We start from the raw sequence: 23,976 nt of genomic DNA on the forward strand, positions 1-23,976 counted from the left end.
AGAGTGTGATGAGGAAAGTCTCACAGTGTGGCACCATAATGGGGCACACCAAAGCGTGCACACACACAAAATTTTATTTTCAGGAATTATTTCCTCCTGCCATTCCTACCCTAAACATCCATTTATAAAGAAACTTTCAACATTTCTGAAGTCCGAGAAGTGGGACTGTCATTGTGTGTTTTGTATGGGAACAACACTTCCCAAACATCCTGAGCACATATGATTCTGATTGTACACAGAGTTTCTGGGTATGAAAATAGTATTTTTTCATTCCTAGTTTTCTGGATGTGCTCCAAGGCTACTTTTCTTATCAAATTATCTTTACTGAGATCCTTTCGGCAGGTGAGAGGGGGAGGGGAACCTATGAAAACATTTGCACATATGCGTTTCAGCACTTTGAGTAATGATATCAACTGTTCTTTGAGGTTCTAAAGAGAAAAACACAATCTAAAACTACCTGATCTTACCAAAATTTCCGCTGTGGGCAATCACCACAATACCTAAATCACATAATTGTTATTACTGGCAGGGAGAAAAGGAAAAATTAACAACTTCTGAGAATTTGCTATATGCCACATATTTAATATATTTTTAACTAAAGCTTCCTAACAACCCTAATAGGTGTGTACTATTATTGTCCAAATAGTACAGATGAGAAAAGGGGCAATGAGAGGCTAAGTAACTTGTTAAATAACCAGTGTAACTAAGTGGCAGAACCAGATCTGAACCCAAGCAGCTGGCCCCAAAATCTGGGCTACTCTGTGCTATACTACCCTCTACCCTTTTCACTCTCAAAGATGACTACTTGAACATTTCTAGACCCTAGATCATTGGCTCTCTTCACAATCCATTATCTTTAAGATTTTACATTATTTAGGGAGAAAACCTAGCAAATCCTTCTTTAATGAAATTAAACTATCTGGAGAGAATTAATGGCAGTTATATCTGCATTTGCACCACTCTAAGAATATGGGACCTCCCAACTGCTCACCCTTTTGCAAAGCTCACCAGTTGAGAGATTCTATCTAGATACAAAGATCCCAATCAATTTTATATTGCTTCATTCTTCCATAAGATTGGCTAAATAAGAATCAAATATCTGTAACATGCAAGAGGTAAGGAAAGACAAGTTAAAAAAAAAAGTGAAAGGAAAAGAAAGAATTCCTAAAATGGAACAGAACTTGTTAAAAACCCTCTAACTGAGATTCAAGATACTGTATCCACAAAGCAAGACAGGAAGCCGTGAAAAGGCAAAAAAGAATGAGAAAAAACTCTTGGAAAAAATTTTTTAAAGGCAACATAAGGTTTGAAGTTCTGGAGATGAATTGAGAAAGTAAATCAAAATGAAGACAAAAAATTATCAAAGAAGACACAGCAACAATTCAGGAGATGAGTATTTGACTAACAATAATTCCAGAACAAGAAGAAAACTTTTAAATTGAAGAGGAAGTTTTCAAAGAAATATGAATTTTCTACAACTGAAATATTAACAAGTTAAGGAAGTCTTTACACAAGTCCTCCAATTAATAGGGTCCACTCAGTGCTCAAATGAAGAGACCCACACCAAGACCTATTACTGGGAAATTTCAGACAACAAAAGATAAAAAAGATACTAAAAACTTTCAGAGAAAAGGTAGCTCATCTACAAAAGAACAAGAATTAAAATGAACTAAGGCTTCTCAACAATAATGAAGGATTCTAGCCAATAATGGGGCAATGCCTTTAAAGTTGACAGAACATTACGTTTAATCTAGAATTCTATTTCCAGTTTAAGAATAGAATAAAAACATTTTCAGACATGGAATTACTCAGCATTTACCTCCCATACGTCTTACCCTACTGTGTACCCCAGCAAAACAAGGCAGAGAGAGAGAAGAGAGAGGAATATATGGGAAGTAGAAGCATAATGAAGGCAAGTCACAGATGTTGGCTGAGCAGCAGTTCTAAATAAAGCACAGATTGATAGAGAACATCAGGAAGGGAGTAAGAATAAAAGGAGATACTATAAATTTGAAACTATCTTTAAGAAAATGGAAAATAAGTAAGTTTTAAAAACCATTAATATACACGCACAAAAAAATAATACAACTGAGAACTCATATGGGGAGGTAATGGCATCCTGTTTTTACTCTGGAGAACTACCTTCTCTCCACTTCCAATACATGTGATTCAAATGGGGCTGACCCCATATCGATCCCCAAGAGTGGGCATGTAACCAGGCTCTAACTATTCTAATTCTCTCCACCTTGCCATAGTGACTTGTCCGAAAATAAACATAGCACAGAACCAGTACTAGTGGCGGATGGGGTGAAGAAGAGGATCTTGAAAATAAAGCTAAAAGGAGAAAAAAACATAGTAAAAGACCAATTCTTTAAAGCAAAGTTTAAACACCTGGATTCAATCTTACTTCCTCCTCTTGAACTCTCTAGGAAAAAATTTCCTTTTTCAGTTAAATTATGGTTGAGTTGGTTTTCTAACACAAAGATCCCTAACTAAAATACTCTTTCAAAGCAGGAAGTTGAAAGATATCAACTATTAATGAAATTAAAATATATAGTTATTTACCAAGGTGACCAGAGAGCTAAAAAGAATAATTTAACTATATCGGAAAGAGGGTGGTGAATGAGGTAGTGGTGGTGGGAAATAATTCTTCATGGGTCTCTATGTCTTGCAAGCAAGGCACTGGCTCTGCTCTTTGTTCTGGACGATATTTTCAAGAATGTTCATACAGCGAACAGCTTTGGTAAGACAGAAATTGTCTTCCTCCAGAGCAGAGAGCAGGCATACTTACTATCTCCTGCTGGAGCAAAGGGCAGGCATGCTTACTGCCCATAATAAAATATTTCAAATCTCTAAACTCAGAGTTTTCTCGAGTAACAAAACCCACTATGTGAACAGATGTTATCTGGCCCTCTCTGCAGTGCCTTGTGGGAACTGAGACCCAGAACACTAGCACAAATGAATGCTAATACTCTGGCTATTGCTATTGCTCTGAGTAAAAAAACTACTTCATCTCTGCCTCTGTGCCTTCCACCAACACAAGAGTCTAAGTCTTCTTTCAGCATCAATAAAACTGTGGCAGGCTTACTTATTAGCTTCGAGTAGAGTAAAATCTCAGATCCTTTACAATTTTTGACCAATGGCCTTAACTAAATGGGACATATTAAGAAATGGAAGTATAAGCATGTTAACATGGGGAATTATCACTAGAAGAATCAAATGTAGAAACACCTGAAGTGGTTCCCCTGGGAGAGGGAACTGAAGTGGGACAAAGGGATTCCTGCTTTCATCATAAACTCTTCTGAACCATTACATTTTTCCCCCACCATGAACATGTATTGGAGAAAAAAGTCATTGCTGGCTACTTCAAAGGCAAAAAAGAAGTGTACAAGAAAAAACATTTTTCAGTATTTTCATCCCACTAAAATTGAATGTGAGCATCAAGAAAAGTGCCTAATTAAGTATGATGTTCTCATCACAGTTCTACGAACCTAGAAAGGAAACTCTCTAGCCAATCATCATCTCAAGCCAAAAACGGTTTCAATGTATCTCCAAAAAAAGTACCTCATATCTTGCTTTGGAGATTTTTTTTTAAATAAAATGATTCTACTAGCCAGGTACACAACAGTGCCCTACAACCTCTCCTACGCGAAGCACATTACTGGCTTCAGCATATAAATATGTATCCTCGAGCATCATTTCCTGCAATTGTAGATTCTAATTTACCCCTCAAAATCACCATTGTTTTAAAACACATTAAAATTAATTTATGATATTGAAGATAACCAAGTATAGTCTGAGGTGCCTTAGGATGGAGCAGGAATATTTTAATGACAGGGTGGAAAAAAACACCATCTTACAAGAAAAAAAAAAAAGACAAAAATCTCGTTAAGGTTCAAAAAGCAATTCACATTAAAGAATCAGATTTTTCTAATCAAAACTTGAAATTACCGATTATTTTGTGTGGTAGACGATGGATGACTGTTTCCATTAGTATAATTTTATAAAAATAATAGGGACGCTTTTCTCTTAAAAATCTAGAACAGCAAGACTCACCTACTGTCTACCCTTCTGTTCATTCCTCCCCTGAATTATACTTCCTGTACAGCCACATCAGAACTTTTGTTTTCCCACTGAATCTAATTTTTAGGGACAATGAAGGAAGACCATACAAATTCTGCCCCAGAGGTAAGCTAAACTATTCTGGAGCTTAACTAAGTCTAAGTTCTATTAGATCTGGTTAGGAGCCAGCTCTGGTTTTATTTAAAACATACTTTACATAAATTAGCATTAACTTTAACATAGCATTACTGCTTCAATCACAGTGGCCTCATTCAATCTATCCAAGTCATGGGAAGCTGGAGCAAATAAAGATAAAGGTGCCTCTTTGTGACATTAGAATTCCACTAAGCTGTTTCTGATTTCTGTCTCACTTCTAGGTGCTCTTCACTAGAAAGGGATTTCGTGCTGTGAAGTTCCTCTACAGGTCAGATGCTTGGGTTTGAATTCCAGCTCCAAAACACTTACTAGCTAGGCAAGCTGCTTAACCTCTAAGACTAAGTTTTCCACAAGAGAAAAGGGACAAGAATACTTTCCTCATAGGGTTGTTATAAAGATTAAAAATGATAATACACGTAAAAATGTGTAGCATAAGGCCTAGTCAAAAGAAAGGAAGGAAGGAAGGAAGGAAGCTATTAATATTGCCACCCCTCACTTTGTGGAAAGCCACCTCCAGTAGGAAAGGGATGTTCCATCTGCACACAGTGGAACACACTCAACCCTAGAGACTCTCATTAACTAAACCACCACTGAAGGCTATGAGCAGCAACTTCACCAAAAAGATACTAGAGACCTGAGGCAGATGATGGATTTCATCAAGCTAAACTCAGTCTCTATATTCCAAGAGACTATATATAGTGAGTCTTTAAACTTTGATTTCATTATGGAACACAGCGGTCTCCAAAAGCAAAACTTTTAAAAATAATGGAAATAATGCTTTTAAACGTAAATGTTTAAAATGTAAATTATTTATAGCTAATTTTCTCACATGTTACTTTCTTTCCTACCTTCACTCATTCAACAAATGTTTTGAGCACCTAAAAGACACTTGGAATACAGTGAATAAATAGTCAAAGCCCTCAACTAATAACATTCTGGTCGTAAGAGAGACAATAAATAGTAAGTAAATGACATATTATGTTTCAAGGAGGCAACCACTATGGGGAAAAAATAGACTACAGTAAAGGAACTTGGAAATGCAGAGGGAAAAGAGCAGCTGCCATTTTAAACAAGGTGTTGAACACAGGCTTCCTTGAGAAGGTGATATGTAAGCAGATTTGGAGGCAGTAAGGAAGTCTGGCATAAAATTTTATCTAAGAGAACAGTGTTCTAGGCACAGGGACCAGCCCATGTAACTCTTGAGGCAAGTGCCTGCCTATCCGATTAACAATGCCACCACTACCTAACAAACAAAAACATCGGCTAGTGCTATTAGTCTCTTAATGATATTTGCCCCCCAAAAAAATCTAGCAAAACCAAAAAAAAAAAAAAAAAATCTACTTATAAATATCATTCATTCAACAAATATTTACTGAATACCGTGTGCTAGGTACCACTTTCTACACTATGAAGACATCACGAAGAAGCTTGAGGTTGACTATGAAGCCCATTAAGTATATGAAGACCTTTTCCTGTTCTTTGGCTTACTAAGCCTTCATTTTCTTTTTTTTTAAGAAATAGAGATTTACAGAAATTTGACCTCCAGATAAAGTGGGACGATACTACATTGAAAGTATCTCAAAATCTCTATCACTGGAACATAGGCAATGGCCCCTTATTAAGTTTCTCTACCTAAACAGAGGATAATTTCAAAAGTATTAACAATGATATTATGTTAATATCTTTCCCCTATGCCCCTGAAGGGCCAAAATATTGCTATTGGAAGTCTAATAATTTTTCTACCACCTTCCCAAGATTCATTTTAAGTAGATAAAAAAATGCAATTTACCAAGTTCAAGGTGCTATGCCATCTGCTATGGTAGCTAAGAGGTCTCTGCTTTCCAAGATCTCACATTATGTGGTATGGGAAAACATATGCATATAAATCCTTTTTCCTACTTCAAAAATAAATACAGGTCATAATACCACCTGGTTGCATTGAAATTATTATGATTTTTTTCCTCTAGTTCCAAACAAAAGGTTATAGAATTAAAAACACATTTTAAAAACACTTACTATTCTAAAAAAAATAATTTTAGCAGAATTATATAATTTATCTGAGCCCCCTTATCAACTGGAATAAAAGGTTAGAAATTTGAGAACTACAACAAAAAATATTATATAAATGGAACCAAATATCCTAAACAAGAAAAAACAAGCTCATCACTACCAAACCAGTATTATAAGAAATGTTAAAGGGTTTTCTTTAAGAAAAAAAATCAAAAGCATGAATGAAAAAATATCGTAAAGAAAAAAATTCTCACTGACAAAGGCAAACACATAATAAAAGCCCTGTATCAACCAACACTAAATATGGTATACAGGTTAAAAGGCAAAAGTAGTAAGAGCATGTAAAATTACAATAAATTAAAGGATACACACAAACGTACACATTAAAGAAGTAAAAACATAAACGTAAAAGGGGTGGTAAAAATGGTAGTGATTTTAGAATGTGTTGGAACTTAAACAACCATCAACTTAGAATAGATCGCTATAAACCTAGCTTGGTATATATGAAATACATGGTAATCACAAACCAAAAATCTAAAAGGGAAAGAAATCCAAACACAACACTGCAGAAAGTCATCAACATATATGAGAAGAGAGCAAGAGAATAAGAAAGGCACAGAGAACTATAAAAACAATCAGAGAACAATTAATAAAATGTCAATAACTACATACCTATCTATTACTTTAAATGTAAATGTAAATTAAATGCTCCAATCAAAATATGAATGGATAAAGATGTGGTAGATACATAATGGAATATTACCCAACTATAAAAAAGAATGAAATCTTGTCATTTGAGACAACATGGATGGATCTAGAGGGTATATGCTAAGCGAAATAAGTCAGACAAAGACCATGTGATTTCACTTATATGTAGAATCTAAAAACAAACAAACAAATGGAACAGAAACTTATGAATACAGAAAACAAACTATGTTTGCCAGACAAGATGGGGGTTGGGGGCTGGGAATAAAGGTGAAGGAATTGAGAAATACAATTGGCAGTTACAAAAAAGTCACAGGGATGTAAATACAGCTTAGAGAATATGGTCGATGATATTGTAATAACTATATATGGTGTCAGGTAGGTACAAGATTTATCGGGGATACATTTTCTAAGTTATAAAAAATGTCTAACCACTATGTTGTACACCTGAAATTAATATAATATTGAATGTCAACTATAATTGAAAAATAAAAATTTTTAAAAAGGAATCAAATGGAATTTATCTGTTGATTAGTTAGTTTCTTTTTCCCCAACTAAGTTAATGGGTACTTTAAGGTTAGTTGAAAACATGAGTTTAGGGATATACAAACTGCCTGTTATAAAAAGAGTCACAGGGATGTAAAGAACAACACAGGGAACACAGTCAATAATACTGTAATAACTAAGTATGGTGTCAGATGGAAACTAGACTTACTTGGTGATCCCTTCAAGTCATATGAATGTCTAATCACTATGCTGTATACCTGAAACTAATACATGTATGTCCACTGTAACTGAAAAATTAAAATTAAAGACTAGTTGAAAACACATTTCTAAGGAATGTATGTGATAAGGAATGTACATGAGAAAAGTTTTTTAAAAAATTATGCATTTTAACCTTATGCCCTAATCTACTTTTTCATTAAGAGAGCAACTCCTGAAAAAACACATTACTTGCTTATCTTCCTGTCAGTTTACCATGAAGTAGTCACAGGTAGGAGGGTTTCTTTTCTAACCTTAACCATCAGTCTCCTTTAGGACTGGCCTAAATAAAATGAAAACATGCTGTGATACGCTTTACCCAACTTAGCATTACATTAGATAGTTGTGTAGTCCACGTTTTCAAGGCATCTTTAGCTAAAGTAACAGGACTTTCTCTACTTAAATGCCCCATCAGGCACACTATAGCTAACCTGTCATCATGTTTTACTGATGAGATTAGGAAATACAAAAACTGTGTCAAAAACAATGTGGAAACATAGGTGTACTCTCAAACTGCAAATACTCTCTGACTCAGCAGTTCCACTTCTAGAAATTTATTCCACAAGCCAACCTATGAACAAGGTTATTTGCTAAAGCATTAGAAATAGAAAAAGATAGTAATGACTCCATTTCTCAACCTCCCTTGCATTCAAATATGACACTAACTTCTGGCTAACAATTTGATGGGAAGTGTTGTGAAGTGGCAGCTTCTAGAAATCTTCCTGAAAAAAGGCTGGCACATAACCTTTGCCCCTTCTTGCATCCTGCAGCTTGAAATGGGTTGCAATAGCTGGAGATCCAGCTAGGTCAATGAGGATGCAAGCAACATATGGTGAAGCAGTAACAGTACAAAAAGAGCTCAGGTGATCAGAAAGGGGGAGGGGGCAATGACGACAGACTAGAGGGCCATCTCTCGACCTCTCTCTCAATTGTATAGAACAGGTGTACAACATTTTCCTATACAATTGTCAAAACTCATCAAACTGCCTGCTTAATATCTGTGCATTTTACTGTATTCATTATGCCTCAAAATAAAGAGAGAGAAAGAGCTGAACCAATTGCTATACTAGCTGTAGAACACCTATCTGAACTTTTATTAGACTTTGTTGTTTAACTCACTGTTGATTTAGGTTTTCTATCACTAATACACTCTTCATATACCAATAGGTAAAGAATAACAAAATCAATTGAAAAAGGCAATATAGCAGTATGTAAGATATGCTACCATTTGTTTTTTTTAGGTAGGAAGAATTGAATTGGTTGCTTCCAGTGAGGGGAAAAGTGTGTCCGTGGAACAGAAGAGAGAAAACTCACTTTCTGTATCTTTTGCATTTCGAACCATGTGAACACATTACCTATTCAACAAATAAATATTCTTTAATCCTACTAAAAATTCCATTTAATTTTTCAGATTTTCATATATGCAGATTTTAATGATTTAAAGACACATTGACTTTAGTTTCAAAATGATCCCACAATGGACTAATTACCCCAAGAACCGCTAGACAACAAAATGACAAAATAATAAAAAAATGCTGGAAGGGAGAGAAAGGTATGGAGAATGCTGAGAATTCTTTCAAGGGAAAAAGGCAAGAAAACATTTTAAGCAAAAAGAGAAGCATTGAGGTCATTCTACTGATAGAAATATATACTATACATCTTTTAATTTCTCATTATCTGCTTTGAATGAGGAACAAACAAAAGCAGCTATCTAAACAAAAAGGCCAACAAGACTGCTCTCTGATTAGCTGAAGAAATAGTACAAAAGCTTCTTTTTCTTGTTAGAGTAGTAAAGATTATGAAGAGTTACAAACAGTAACGTGACAGTCTGTGAGTCAAATTAGAAATTGAAATGAGAATTTCTGAGAAATTTACCAAATTGACATTAGATGGCTTTCTTTCTCAATGCTATTTTAAAATTTGCATATAAAAACCCTGTTACATTTTCATGGTATAAGCCATAAAACAAGAATCACTCAAACTGCACTCTTAAATAAACGATTTAGTTTTATGTCGACTGCCCAAGTCTTGGCCAACACATACATGTTTGTCTATGATTAGTATGATTCTTGCATGTGATTTTGTGTATAATTAGTGTATATACTTTATATTCCATTGTCACATATTTATTTCTTTATAATAATTAAATTGCACAAAATAAAAAATGTTCACTTTAGAAATATCCATAAAATTTTGGATTTTCATTCTTAAAAGGTAACTCAGTAAGAAAGTCCTTTCTCACACAAATGCCAGATGACTATCCAGCTCCTATAGTAGAGGCCACCAACCATCTACTGATCCATCTCAACTACAAACAACCTCTCAAGTGATAAATACAAACATTTAAATCCAGAAAAGAGACATCATTTACATCCTCTGGCTGATAACAGTGAATACAAACATCAAATTGTTTCTATTGGGGTTGGAGAGGTTACAAATGAAATCACTAACCCTTTAGAAAGTAGTAGTAACTAGTGTGGAAATTTCATTTGGGGCCTCTGGAACACATGTAGGCATAGACAATAATCATTAACCCCTTCAAAGTAAATGCTCCTGTTGGCAAAGATGACATTTTCCAATACAGTTCTTTGTGCTATCCTATAAAGCAGAATTTCAGCAACATGGACTAAATGAACATTCAAATGCAGAAAGCTCAAAGTAGGCATAATTAACATTTGATGAATGAACTGAACACTAATAGTTTTGAAACAATACAATGCACAGGGAAATAAAATTAAAATTAAGCTTTACTTCTCTGAATAATGTCTACACTATACATATACAATGCAAATGACAAATTTCTTAAAGAAAATTGAGTTACTGAAGTTCACTGATGAAGGCTTGACATGGTTTTCTTCTAAAGGGGGAAAAAAACTATCTGCCAAGAACATTACACTGAATTCGCATTGAGTCTTCAAAAATGGTACCGCCATTACTTTAATAAACCAATAAGACTAACATGCTCTGCAAATAGAAAAGTGATAAACGTACACTCATTTTTTTTAAATTGGTAAGGGAAAAGGTAAAGATTAGTTTTCTTCTAACTTCTAAATGATCAATTTGGGGGTGAAAAAAGACTAATCAATTTCATATGGCATACTCCAAAAATATTAAACAAACAGCGTAAACACAAGGACAGGTATTACTCAAACTTAATTTTAACAAATTTTTACCTGATTCTATAAGAAATGAAGATTAGTAACTGTCAGTCCAGTCCTTAACGAATTTACCCAAGAAACCAAAATCTTAAGACTTTTAACAGGAATTCTCACTGGATAACATTTAAATCAGAGCCATTAAACAAGAGAAAGATTCAACAAGTGTTCGGTAAAAGAAATGCTTGGAAACACCGGGGACACATGAAAAGACCTTCAATAATATAAAACCATAGTATTTCAATAGTCCAACAAATGAGCTGGCAAGCAGGTTTAAATCTTCAAAATTAATGATATCTTTTAAAGAGTCATGCTCTCCTCCCTTAAAAAGAAGGGAAATCCATGAGACATTCATAAAGGAACAATTCTTAAGAGAAGCTTCACAATTCCTAATTCTCTACTAAAATAAGATAATTAAAATTTAAGCATGATAGACAAGATAGAGTCATGAAATAAAACAAACTACAATTACAGTAAGAATCAAATCATTTTTTGGTAATAAACCCAAGAATATCTTAGGTAACTGAGAAAATTTGTAATATAAATGCTAAGCCCTTAGATCAAATAAAGGAGAAAATAATTCATTTTTTAGATTCAGAAATAAAATAGTAACTAACGTGGCTTAGGTTTTCACTTAAATTTCGAAACCATCGAATTTTTTTAAAAATCAGTTCTAAAATGCTTTATAATCTTTAAGTGTAAAAGTATTTTATACTATAGACTTAAAAATACAGGCAACTAGAATGTAAAACTTGAGAAAAAGTTACAACCTACTGCTAATAAACAAAAATTTGAACTTTCTAGAAATGTTAATATTTTGATTCATAATCAATTTTATTATTGATAGTTGCCAAAAAGGGAGTTAAAATCAACAAGGTGTTAAACAATAAGACAAAAGATAAATTCTTAAATAAAGGCTGCTACTTGCCAAAGAATATACAGAAAATCTATAAAATAGTGCTAAGAGAAAAAAATAACATAACCAATGCACTGAGCAAAATGCCTGGCATTTAAAACATACTGCACTTTTCTAAGTAAACGAATAATCAACAAACGGGTCTAGAAACTCAATGACTTAAAAATTTTGGTGTTTAACTATTTTACTAAGCTAACCATATAACATGTTAAATAAAACGCAGGCAAAGAAAATGTCAAATGAAAGATAGGATTCTTAAAGCACAAAACCTATAACATTCTTTGGACTTATTTTCAGGATTCATTTTCACAGCCCTCTTTGTAGTGTCTCAAATGAGCTAAAATATTGTGATGGTGGTAGAGCTCTCACCTAAGCCTGAACTAGAGAAACCTCTCCCCAGAGCGTAAGGTGACTAGTGTGTGTAGAAAGTACCAAGAACCTCCAGAGAATAATCCTGATGACTGAACTTGAAATAAAATCTCTTGCCCTACTTTGGAAACAAGTTTGCCTCTCCCGGTTCCTGGGCAATGGAGCAAATGTGTCCTTTGAGACTTCTTTATCAAACTCAGATTTCATCTTCAGAAACTCCAGCTAATCGATAATTCCCTAATGCAGTTCCAAGAGTGCTTTTACAGCTACAAATAGATGACTTTGTAAACAAAATTAATTTTTTTCATTTTCAAGAAGCAAATGAACACTTTAATACAAAAACTCGTCTTACAATTGAATCTGCTAGAAGGTAGACGACTAGGTGAAACAGCAGAGTAGAAAACAAAACAGAACTTCAAAAAAAAATTTTAAGCTACAAATTTAAATAGCCCAGGCAAGTCCCTAACGATAAGAAAGAAAAAAAAGCTAAGCCTTTAATTATGGGTCTACGATTTGGGGACATAAGATGCGAAGCTTAGAATTTAATAGAAGAGATAAGACTAATACACATGAAGCAATTAGAGAGCAATAAACAACAATATATAATGAACAGCTAAAGTGTGCTAAGTGGCTGAGTACTCAATATACACCATAGGAGTTCAGGAAATGGAAAGACTGCAGAGGGACTGCAGAATCCAAGGAGGTTTTATGGGCCCAGGCTTCTTACAATGGATGATTACATTTGGAGAAACGGAAGGAGAAAGGCTAGGCCGAAAAAACTGCCAAATTGAGCACCAGGTTTGTTGCAGGCGGTCCCAGAAACATGTGAGGCAGAAGGATGGAACGGACCATCTTACTGAAGTCTTGAAAGCTACATTTAAACGTGTTGCCACAGAAACCTAGTGCAAGAGAATAACATCACAGTGGAGTTTTTGTTCAATTAACCTGGCAACTGTACAAAAACAAAGAAGAAAGCAAATATGGATTTATGAAAACATGGAAAATTATAAAAATCTCAATTTGGAATAATCAGTGGTCTAGATCTGTGCTACCCAATACAGAAGCCACTAGCCATATGTGGCTCTTGAGCACCTGAAATATCGCCAGTCTAAACTGAGATGTGCTCTAAATATAAAATGCACACTGAATTTCAAAGACTATGAAAAAAATAATGTAAACTATTTCAATTTTTTTATCGATTACACGTTGAAATTATGATGTTTGGGATATATGGTATTAAATAATATATTATTAAAATTATTTTCAGCTGTTTATTTTTACTTTTTTAATGTGGCTAACTGGAAAATTTTTACTTACATGTAGCTTACATTATATTTCTATTGAGCAGCACTGTTCTCTGCTTATGCCAAAACTATCCTGACCCATTCCTCTGATTTAAAATAATTTTAACATGTGTCCATAAATATATATATTTATAAATTTTATATCTATACATGTACCACTGTACTAATATATCTTACATACAGTATAAACATATACAAAAATAAATATTCAAAGGATGAAAAAAATTTTAGAAATTCTAATATTTTTCTTTTTTTGCAATCCAATGGACTATCCCACACACTCTATATTGGAGGCCTAGAGTGTTAGCAGAGACTGATCAGGAAAAGTCAAATCCAAGCAAAGGTTTCACTAGAAATTTAATGACTGGTTAACTATGGGAGCAAAGGAGAGGGGATGACATAACGGACATCTACTATTTGCTAGTCAACATTCAGTAGGCCCTAAATTTCCCTTGGGAATCCACTCTTCTATCAGCATGCAGTTGTAGCAATGACCCCAGCCCCAGATCCAGGGGTAGACCTGGGCTGGCTAAACAAATTAGCAAGTCCATATTTTTAGTGGTTGGTGCAGAAATATCAGAAATATAACTCAAAGTCAATGAGATACAAGAAGACATTTGCTGGGGCTTGTGGGAAGCAAAAGTCTCTTCTAGCAGTAGTTCTTAAGCTGAGGCTTATAGATACCACCCTTGCCAACGGATTTAGGTGGAGATAAACTCAGATGCGGAGGGAAAAAATTATTTCTTTCACTAAACTCCAACTGAAATTTAGCATTTCCTTCCATTGTTAATTCAGTCAACAAACCACAATATTAGCAATATCTGTCACTTTGTCACCAGTAGAAATCACAGATATCTTTCTATCACATGATCACTGGTTGCAGAGACCTCCAAATAATCATATTCATCAGTATTTGGAAATTATTAGACCCACACTAAATCTTATTATTTAATAAAGAAGCGCATACTATTTAAAAAAACATTTTGATAACCATATTTTAAAATAACTGTTTTTCTTTATAGTCTTATGTACTTTAAAATATTATTCAGAAAAGGGGTCCTATTTAAATATTATTAAAATATTATTCAGACTGCCAAAGGGGTCTGTGGAGCAAAAATGGTCAAGAGCCCTGCCCTAGAGCTTCTGTGGAAGCACTCTCCTTCACCCTCTGTGGGCCTGAAGGCATGAGGACTTAAGCCTTGAGGACAGCAGGCCTTGAGCAGCTGAACATGCTGCGACCACAAAGGGACCAACACCATGGAAGCAGAGCTCATTAAACGAAAAAAAGAGAAAGACAAGGTTCTGATCACTTTGGAAAAAGTAGATCAAGCTTTATCTTCAGACTTTTCAGTATTGTGAGCCAATAAATTTGAGTTGGTTTTCTGTTATACTCACAATATAAAAAATCTAAATGGCACAGTTAATTTCAATGGTTTCTATCTCAGGGAATTAGAACAATACTCAGTCTTTGCAGAAAAACAGCAAAATTAGAAAAGCCTTAACTTTGTCACATTGAGGGAATCTAGCGAAAATGAGTTGTTTTTCAAACTGAGTGTACTGAAGTGTACTCAGTACTCACGCCAATCTATTCTCATGTGGACTTTCTATTTTAGAGAGGATAGACAACTAAAAATGACATTTTCCAGATGCCCTTGAAGCTGAGGTTTCACATATGATCTAAGTATGGACAAGCAGACATACCTGCATAAAATATTGAGGGCAGAAAGTAATATATAATGATGGTTCTAGTACAGCATAGGAAATATAGTCAATAATATTGTAATTACTATGTATGGTGCCAGGTGGGTACTCTAAGGGGGGATTATTTCATAAACTATATGTCTAACCACTATGCTAATAGAACACTGAATGTAAACTGTAATTTAAAAAAAATTCTCAACTGTTCATTCAGCCCAAAGTTTACGTATCTTTCTTTTTCAATAAATCCCATTTCTTACAACTGCTTAGAGCAAATGTTCTTGCTACAGATTCTTGAACAGTAAGTACAAAGTAAACAGAGATACAGAAAAAAGAAGCACCCTAATAGCAGTTAGTAACCTAACAAGAGTTAAGTTATGGATACAGATGTAGGCATGACCTGTAAAGAATTATAATCAAGAAACCCTAAGAAGTAAGGGCCAGATTACGAGCTGCACAATGAAGAATCAAGAAAAGAGCTTTGGATAGCTTGGATCTGGAAAAGAAAGAATTACCAGCAAAGTTGAGAAATCAGGAGAAATCAGAGATAGGCAAAGAAAGGAGAGGAGACAGCTCAAAAAATAAAGAGATCTTCTGTGCAACTCAATACCAAAGATGACAAACAGGATAAGAATTTAACTAAGATGTTTTTCACATTACATTCTTCCTCAAAAATTGTCATTGGGTACAGAATAATGCTCAAACTCCTTCCAAAATTGGGTCCCAACTATCCTTGTTTGCTACTGTTCCTTTATACCATAACTTCGTAAAGTCTATCTGAAAAGTCAAACACCTCTTCTCTGGATCCTAAAGGCCCAATCCAAGACCCACACCTAGGAAGCTTCCTCTAGCGGTCCCAGTTGCCGCCTCTAAATTTATGTAACATTTATTTATATCTCTCTTTGGATACCTAACCAAAACTCGAACTAAATTATAAGCTTGAAGAGAACAGGGCCTATGTTCTTCATTTCTTTATATTCTGAATACCTAGCATAATGCCACTCGAATGTGCTGCTAACAAAGCAGGCCCTTTGAACAGGTCATTTCACAAGAAACTGGTGGAAGTAAGATTGTAGGAGATTAAAAAGTTAATTAAATTGACTTGGAAGTACATGAAGGAACTTTCTGTGGTGATGGTAATGCTCTAGATCTTGACAAGGTTATGGGTTACACAGATGTGTGAATTTGTCCAAATTAAGGGAATGGTATACATAAGTACTACACCATTTTACTGTATATAAATTTTACCTAAAAAATAAATAGTTCATGATAAGTACACTGAAGTATTTAGGGGTAAAGTATACTTACTTTAATATATAACAAAAATATAAGATGGATTAATAAATGGATAGGAGGAGAGGGAACTTAAGATGGATGGATGGAGAGAAGCAAAGACAGTAAAATATGAATTAAAGAATCAGTTGCAGGTATCTAGGTATTCATACAAATAGTTCTTGCAACTTTTCTAACTGAAATTTTTTATAAAATGTTAGAGAAAGAAGGCAAAGAGGAGAAACAAAGATAGTGAGAGGCTCACATATTTCAGAAGTCTGTCAATTTAAAGTATTGACAGAAAAGAAGGTATTACATGTGTGAGAGTGGGATGTCTGGATCTTCCTCTCTCTACCTCTAATTTTAGTCTGCCTACACAAACCAGTTCTGGCCCTAAGTTCAAAGAAAGTGCTCGCTCACTAAACTCCATTTATTCTAGGACAATCCAAATCCGAAACCCTCTGATAATCCATTCCCCATTTCTTTTACCTGAGTTTCTAATACTTCCTTAAATAGGCCTTTAGATGAGACTTCTAGCCAATGTGACATAACATAAATGGTTCGCCTGTCATCTAATTCCGGCCTCTTAGACCCATGGCCCTCCATGGCAAAAAAAAGTTAAAACAAAGGTCAAAGGTCCACGCAGCAAGGACGATTCATCTCAGTGTCACGGTCCGTGGCTAAGTACCTGGCACAGAGGTACTCAAAAAAATGTTTGTCAGATGAATGAAATCTGTGTGTGATAATATCATACACATAAATAGCACTTAGTTTCAGAGTTATATCTACATTGTGCTGAGGATAGTTAATGTTTTTATGTGCTAGGATTCTGAGAGTGAATATTTAAAAAGGAAGGATCTGAAGCCTCTTCTGTGGAGGATTTGGAAACAAGAGGTTGATAAACTCAACCAAGAAACACCTACATTTTAATCATTAATGCTTTCCCAGATAACACAGTAAGTTCATCAGCTTCAAAATACCATAAGCATGAACTAAAGGAGAGAAGATAAATTATGCAAAGATAAAGATTGACAGGAATTCAATTTCCAGATGACCTAAATGCATTTGGAGTTAATCTGCTCTTTTTTGTTATTGTTGTTTCCAAAGGACTGCAGATTATGCACTTGCTGAGTTTTGCCTTTGTCACACATGACCTAACAAGGAAGGCATTCATTATACCATAGTAGCTTCCCTCAAGTATCTGGTTTTAAACAGCTGCAAGTTTTGGAAGGTAACACCAAATGATGTCTCTCCTCAACAAATATTAAAACATGGTAAGGTCTATACTAGGATATCGAGACCAAATTAAACTGGCTTAGCATAAATTTAAGTTTAGAAAATAAAGTAGAGTGTTTGTGTTAGAATGTAACTCTATGTGTTACTAGAATAATTGATCCGATAAACATATCCTAAAGAATTTCTAAAATATAGCACTTTCGTTCCTCATATTTGCTTTTATCTCTCTGAAAAATGCTGTATCATTAAAGACTGATTGATTCGGGCCCTTCAAATGTTGTAAATGGATAAAAAGACAAAATATTTTAAAATAATAATAAATCTGATCTCAAATAAATTCCCATAAGAAGTAAAAGCTTCTTTCTACATTTAAAACTGCAAGGTCAAGGTGAAAAACATCCTGTGGAAAGTAGAAACAAGCTAAAAATGTTCCAGAAGAGTTATGACTTGTTAAATAGTTATGCAAGTATATGAATAAGCTGGCTTTTTTATAACTGTCATTGTTCCTCAGTCACATCAGAATACAGTAAGACATTTATTCTCTACCTATAACTCATTTTCCATAAGGAAAAATAAGTTTCATAACTGCTAACAAAACAGGGGAAAAAAATGCACTGCCAAGGAGGAGCTATTTTATTATCATCATTTGTCTTTCAATTCACATTTAGTTTGACTTTCATCCGTTCCCATTTACTGATCAGTACACTTCATTAACAGAGAAATGCAGCCTGCTCCAGAAAGGCCAAATGGAAAAGACACATGCAAGAGTCCTTTTTTTGTACCTTCTCCAATTTCATTACATATTATCTTGCCGTGATCCTTTCCTCTTAAAGAGTAGGTTCATTAACACCCTCAGTACAAGCAGTTTCATGTTAAATCGGAACCTATCAGTCTTGAGGATCTAAAGGCTTAAATTTTGTCTTTAAAACCGTCACGCAACATTGTCACTATGTAATTCCCAATTCCTTAAAAAAAAAAAAAAAAAAAGAACAACTCTCAGTAATACATACAATGCTGTCGAATTTCCAAGGCATGGTGAGGATTAAAATGAGATTTACATGAAAGCTTTGTTTTGTGAACTTCCAGTCAAATCTAATAGTAATTAATGAAGGTAAATTTTTGCTTTAATTTCCTATATTAATGGACATAGCATTACATCATCAATCACCTATAAAGAGCGAACTGGAAGGAGAGGAAATATTAACTGCAACAAAAAAACCTACCTTACAAGTCAAGGTCAGTGAAGGATTGAAGACTCCTACCCAAGCTTCCTGCTGAAGACACAAAATTGCAATTATGCTTCAATTTTAAGCCATCTATCTTTCAAACTAGATTCTATTAAATGATTCTATAGAGAGGAAGAAGTGATAAAAATGATAGCTCGAATTCCTAAAGAGAGTCAGTAATGGCAAGTGACTAGCTTCTCTTCTAGCCTGACCTCTTTTGAAATCTTTGGAAGAAAAACAATATTCGAAGACAAGGAACCTTTTAAAAATTCTGTACTTTCATATTTGAAAACACTACAGACAAAATTTTAGCTGCATGTCCAGACAAGCAGTCCTGGGATGTTATTATATTGTTATGGCCCAGCCTTAGTAAGAAATAAGAAGTAAGAAAAAGGTTTGTTGCTGAGCTATAACCACAGGAAACCCTCAATTATCCATGGTAGCATGGGACAGAGAATCTGGATAAATTAAATCCTCAGGTAATTATTATTTAAGAAGAATACTGGATTAACTCAAACATCTCCTCCCCCCAACAGAAAAATTCTTTTAAGATCCACTCTCCCACTTTCAGGCAATTCTCTAACAAAAATGCGAAAAAGCAGACAGATGATCTCAAAACTGTCTAGCAAAAAAAGTAGACTGAATTACCAGCACTCAGATTAGTTCTACTTTGTCAGCAATTCCGATCACAAACAATTAAACTATGAGTTTAGCTTCCTAAAAGGCTTTTAAACATTCAACACCCCCCCCCAAAACCCTCCTGCTTTAGATGTTTCTAAATCAAATGTCTCATATTGAACTGTATTAACAATGCTTGTGTGATATAAAGTTGAAGACCTTGACAAGTATTACATTAAAATTGTAAAATGCTGATACCAAACAACTTTCGATTCAAATCCGCTGCGATTCCAGGAGTCGACAGGAGACTAAACTTCCTTTTTCTCCCCTCCGGATCCTACCGGCCTTTCCGCGCCAAGCTCCCCGCCAGGGCCTGCAGTGACATCACAGCCCATCTCCTGGAACCCCCTGACGTCACAGACACGCGGACCCACAGCACTATGACTTCATAGCGGACTGGGGCCGACCCGCAGTCGACTTGCGCCAGCCGGGTGGCGAAAGAGGTTTCCAAGCCTCCGTCGTGCCCGGTCCCGGTAAAGGTTAAGGGCGGGCGCCAGCTCACCTGCGCTGGGACAGGGAAGGACAGATTGGCCGAGCCCAGGCGGGAGCGACCGTGCGACGCGACCCCCACCCAGGACCCGACTTCCTCACTGCCGCTGGTCCCGGAGGCGGGAGAGCCGGTCCGGTGTCTCCGCACGGCCTATCCGCGATCTCCCGGGCGTCAGCCCGGGCCGGGGTCGCTGCTCCCGCCCGCCGGCCCGCCAGACCCTCCGTGGCCCGCGGGGGCGCTCAGCGCCTGGCCCGTGCGCGGGCGGAGGCCGGCCGGGGAGGCGGTGCGGGCCGCCGGGTCCCTGCCCCAGACGCAGCAGCGCCCCGCGCGCCCCGAACCCGCGGGCGGAGCCCCTGCCCCCACCCGCCCCGCGTCCCGGGAGCGCAGGCGAGCGGAGGGAGGGGGGCGGGGAACGGCCACGGTGGCCGCGGCGGAACCCCGACCGCGCTGCCCTCGTGCCACGCCGCTCGGCCCCGACCCACCTGCGCTCCGCCCCGGACGGGGCCTGGCCCGGGGCTGCACACCGCGACGCAGCGGCAGCGGCGGCAGGAGGCCTGGCTTGCTCCCCACCGCTCAGGCGGACAGAGCGCCCAGCGCCGCGCGGCGGAGCCCAACGCTCTCCCCGAAACCCATTTGTTTGGCTAAAACGGCGTGACGTCACGCGCCGGCCCAATCGACGGTTGGCCCAGGGAGGGGCCGCGGGACCAGGAGGTCGCACCGCCCCCTGCCGGGCATTCTGCCGTACTTCGGGCACTGGGGACGGGAAGAGTGGGGAACTGAAAAAGGGAGACCCGCTGAAGCAACTGCGGCCCCCCAGTGGTGAAGAGTGAAAGCTCCAGCGCAAGTTGTAGGAAAGCGGTCAAACCCTCAGGCTAGCCAGAACGGTAGTCACGCCAGTGTTCAGTCATGAGACATGACAAGTATATTAATACTCACGTGTGGATCTGGAGCTATAAATGGTATTAGATTACTATTAGATATCCTAGTAGACTTTGGTTCTGGTTTTGGTTCTGCTACTAGCTTGGAAGGCTGGGCTTCAGGGTTCTCATTCGTAAAATGAAGGAGCTGGGAGAATCCCTTCTGTCATTCTTTTCTATGCAAATCATGGCCGAAATACCTACCAGCATGTATATAAACTTTGCAATTGATAATGGACTGGCTCGAAAGCTGGCCAGTGGGCCACACCTTGAATAGCTCTGGTCTAGGAAAAAGAAGATGAGACTTTAGGAAAGTCCTTCCCTTAATTCTATTTCTCCATACAATGAGAATGATCCCCAAGAAATGAAGCCAGTAGAATCAGTGCAGTATGCATCAAGCCACGGGCCCTGTTACAGGCCCTCAGGAGGGATCTCCCGGATAAGGATGTTATGGAACAGTGAGGCTATGGAACTCATAAGAAGGTGGGCCTGAGTTGGCACAACAACAGAAAAGGTCTAAATATAAACAATATAAAACTTGGGTTATTACATCAATGATTAGCACTTAGTTATCTCAGACCAGCAAACATATTAAAACCCAGTACGCTGGGCTTGCTTGTATAGACTTGGTTTCATCACCGCTCTCTACGCAGAAAAAAACTAAGAACCTACCACTTATTCCTTAATATGCTCACTCCTATCTCCAAAAACACCCACTATCTCATCTTCCGCCTCACACCCAAATTCTTCATCCTTTACCAAATCTATTCCACTTCAGCAGAAAGGAAACCTAGTGGCAGGATCCATTAGATTTTCCTTCTAGACCCATCTTTACTACAAAACTAGATCACTGGGTGTGACAATGCCTTTCCCTACCTATTTAACTGTATTATTATGAAGCTCAAATAAGAAAAATGTGAAAGTACTTTCAAAACCTTAAGTTTACCACAGAAGGCATGTACTTTTGTTTAGATTTTATTTTCCTTTGAGGTTACATGGGAAGATGGCTAAAACCTCTTCAAGCCCAGAGTTCGAGCCTAGTTAGCCTATCTAGTCTTCCCAAAATTATCCTCTTTCATAAAACTTCATATCACTGATTACACTAGTTTTTATTTATTATAATCCCCTGTAGAGAGACAACTTCAAAAGGATGGGGACTGAGTTTTATTCATTGCTATGTCCTAATGTCAAGCCCTGTGCATGACATTTCAAAGGTACTCAATAAGGAATGGTCGAATGATTTCTTTGTAAATTCTTGAAAGATTTTTTTTTAAAAAAAAGAACAGCAGTGATCTAGATTAGGAATGGTTTAACCTCCGAAGTTATGAGCGATAGAAGAAGTGTTTTGAAAAGAGAGGCAGAAAAAATAGAGGGATCTTCCTGCTCCTAGAAGAAGAGACTTTCTAGTGAGATTTGCTCCAGGAGTTCTCTCCACAATCAGTGGAGTAAGACCAAATGTGATGGTTAGGAGAAGACCACAAACCCTATAGCCTGAAGCCACTCACGTGCAAACACTAGATATAAAGCCAGAAGCATCTTAGAAGACCAGGAGGACTAAGCTGTGCTTAAGAGACTGGAAACCAAGACAGGAATGCCACCTTAAGACACAGAAGGAAAAAAAAAAATCACAAAAAAAGAACGCAGGTTTGCATATCGCACTAATTATCATAGCACAGAAGGAATTAAATCCAGCTGGGAATCATGCTGCATTCCAAGTACAAAAATACAACAGGTCAAAGGAAAGCAGCTTTTCTCTCTCTCTCTACACACACACACACACACACACACACACACACACACACACACCCCATCCCTAAGCCTATCGATCCCTCCTTCTCTTATCATAAAGTCAGAACTCTTTACTACGGCCCATTATAATCAGACATGTCCCCTTCCTCAATCTCTCTCCATTCTTCTCCTTTTCTTGGCTGAAATGTTACAACCTCAGAGAGCTTTCTCTAACTCTGCAATGTAGTATTTCAGCCTTGTCACTTTCCTTCACAGTACTCACGCCTGGTACACGACAGGCACCAAATAAATGTCTATTGAATTAATAAAAATATTCATACTTTTTCTCATCAAACAATTTAATCCAAGATACAAGAGTTCATCACCAATGGATGACTAATACAAGTAACAAGGGTAGAATGTCTTGTACATTAGAAATAAAACCTGAATAAAGGAATTTATTGCTGCAAGAATATGACCAAAAGTAAAAACATCTGAATTCTAAGGAACCCAACCAGTCATGATTTTGGTGCTTCAACTTTTGAATAAAATTTGAATAAATTTTCTAAATCACCAGTTGATTATAAGGATAATTATCCACTTCGCATTTAGACAGGAACTAGTATTCACTAGGTAATACTAGTTAACTCATTCTTATGTGTTTTATATTTTTAATAAGGTCTTGGTCTATGTGTTGTAAAAAGGCAAGAAAGAAAGTGGAGCGGGGCGAGGTAACTACCCACACTTGGCTATCTATCAAAAAGCAATTCCTTTTTTCTTATTAACAGAATCCTGATCTCTAGCACCTTCTCCACGCTCCAGGTAAGGTGGGCCCAGTCCCATGAGGTGAACAATTAATAATGACCTAAGCCAGTGGTTCTCAGTGGGATGACCGATTGATTTTGTCCCCAAGGGGACATTCAGTAATAACTTGGAGACATTTCTGATTTTCACACTTGGGGGTAAGTGCTATTGCATCTAGTAGAGAGAAGCCAGGGATGATGCTTAATATCTTACAAGGTACATTTCAGCCCCTACAACAAAAAAATTATCTCTCCTAAAATGCCAATAGTGCCAAGATTGAGAAACTCTGCTAATCAGTGTGGTCCCAATCTCCTTGTCAGTGATTGGTTCAGGCATGGGTATGTGATGCAGAACTTACTAATAAAATACAGTGGAAGTCTACTGAGATACTTCTGAAAAAGGTTTCTTTTATTTTCCCTTAAAGATATTTGTTTTCTGTTGAGATTCATCACTTTCCTAAATTAAATATTTACCAGTGAGAGAGAGAA

At 36.9% G+C, this 23,976-nt stretch overlaps 1 protein-coding gene across 22 annotated transcripts in view; it reads right to left on the bottom strand.

Annotated features, from left to right (window-relative positions):
- Positions 1 to 20,672, bottom strand: part of FBXO34 (F-box protein 34) — a 70,607-nt gene extending 49,935 nt beyond the window's left edge. For 4 of the 22 annotated variants that reach the window (XM_039866536.1, XM_039866542.1, XM_039866538.1 and 1 more), the window contains exons 1-2: positions 19,748 to 19,948; positions 18,869 to 18,919 (exon numbers count right to left, since the gene is read on the bottom strand). The gene's annotated coding sequence lies outside the window, so the exon portion shown is untranslated. Of the gene's footprint in view, positions 1 to 18,868; positions 18,920 to 19,747; positions 19,949 to 20,051; positions 20,190 to 20,521 lie in introns of those variants that run through there. The other 18 variants (XM_039866541.1, XM_039866553.1, XM_039866546.1 and 15 more) reach the window with 10 other exon arrangements.
- Between the last annotated feature and the right edge of the window lie 3,304 nt (positions 20,673 to 23,976).

Source organism: Pteropus medius, unplaced genomic scaffold, assembly GCF_902729225.1.
Source record: "Pteropus medius unplaced genomic scaffold, Ma_sr-lr_union100, whole genome shotgun sequence".
NCBI classification, from domain to species: domain Eukaryota; kingdom Metazoa; phylum Chordata; class Mammalia; order Chiroptera; family Pteropodidae; genus Pteropus; species Pteropus medius.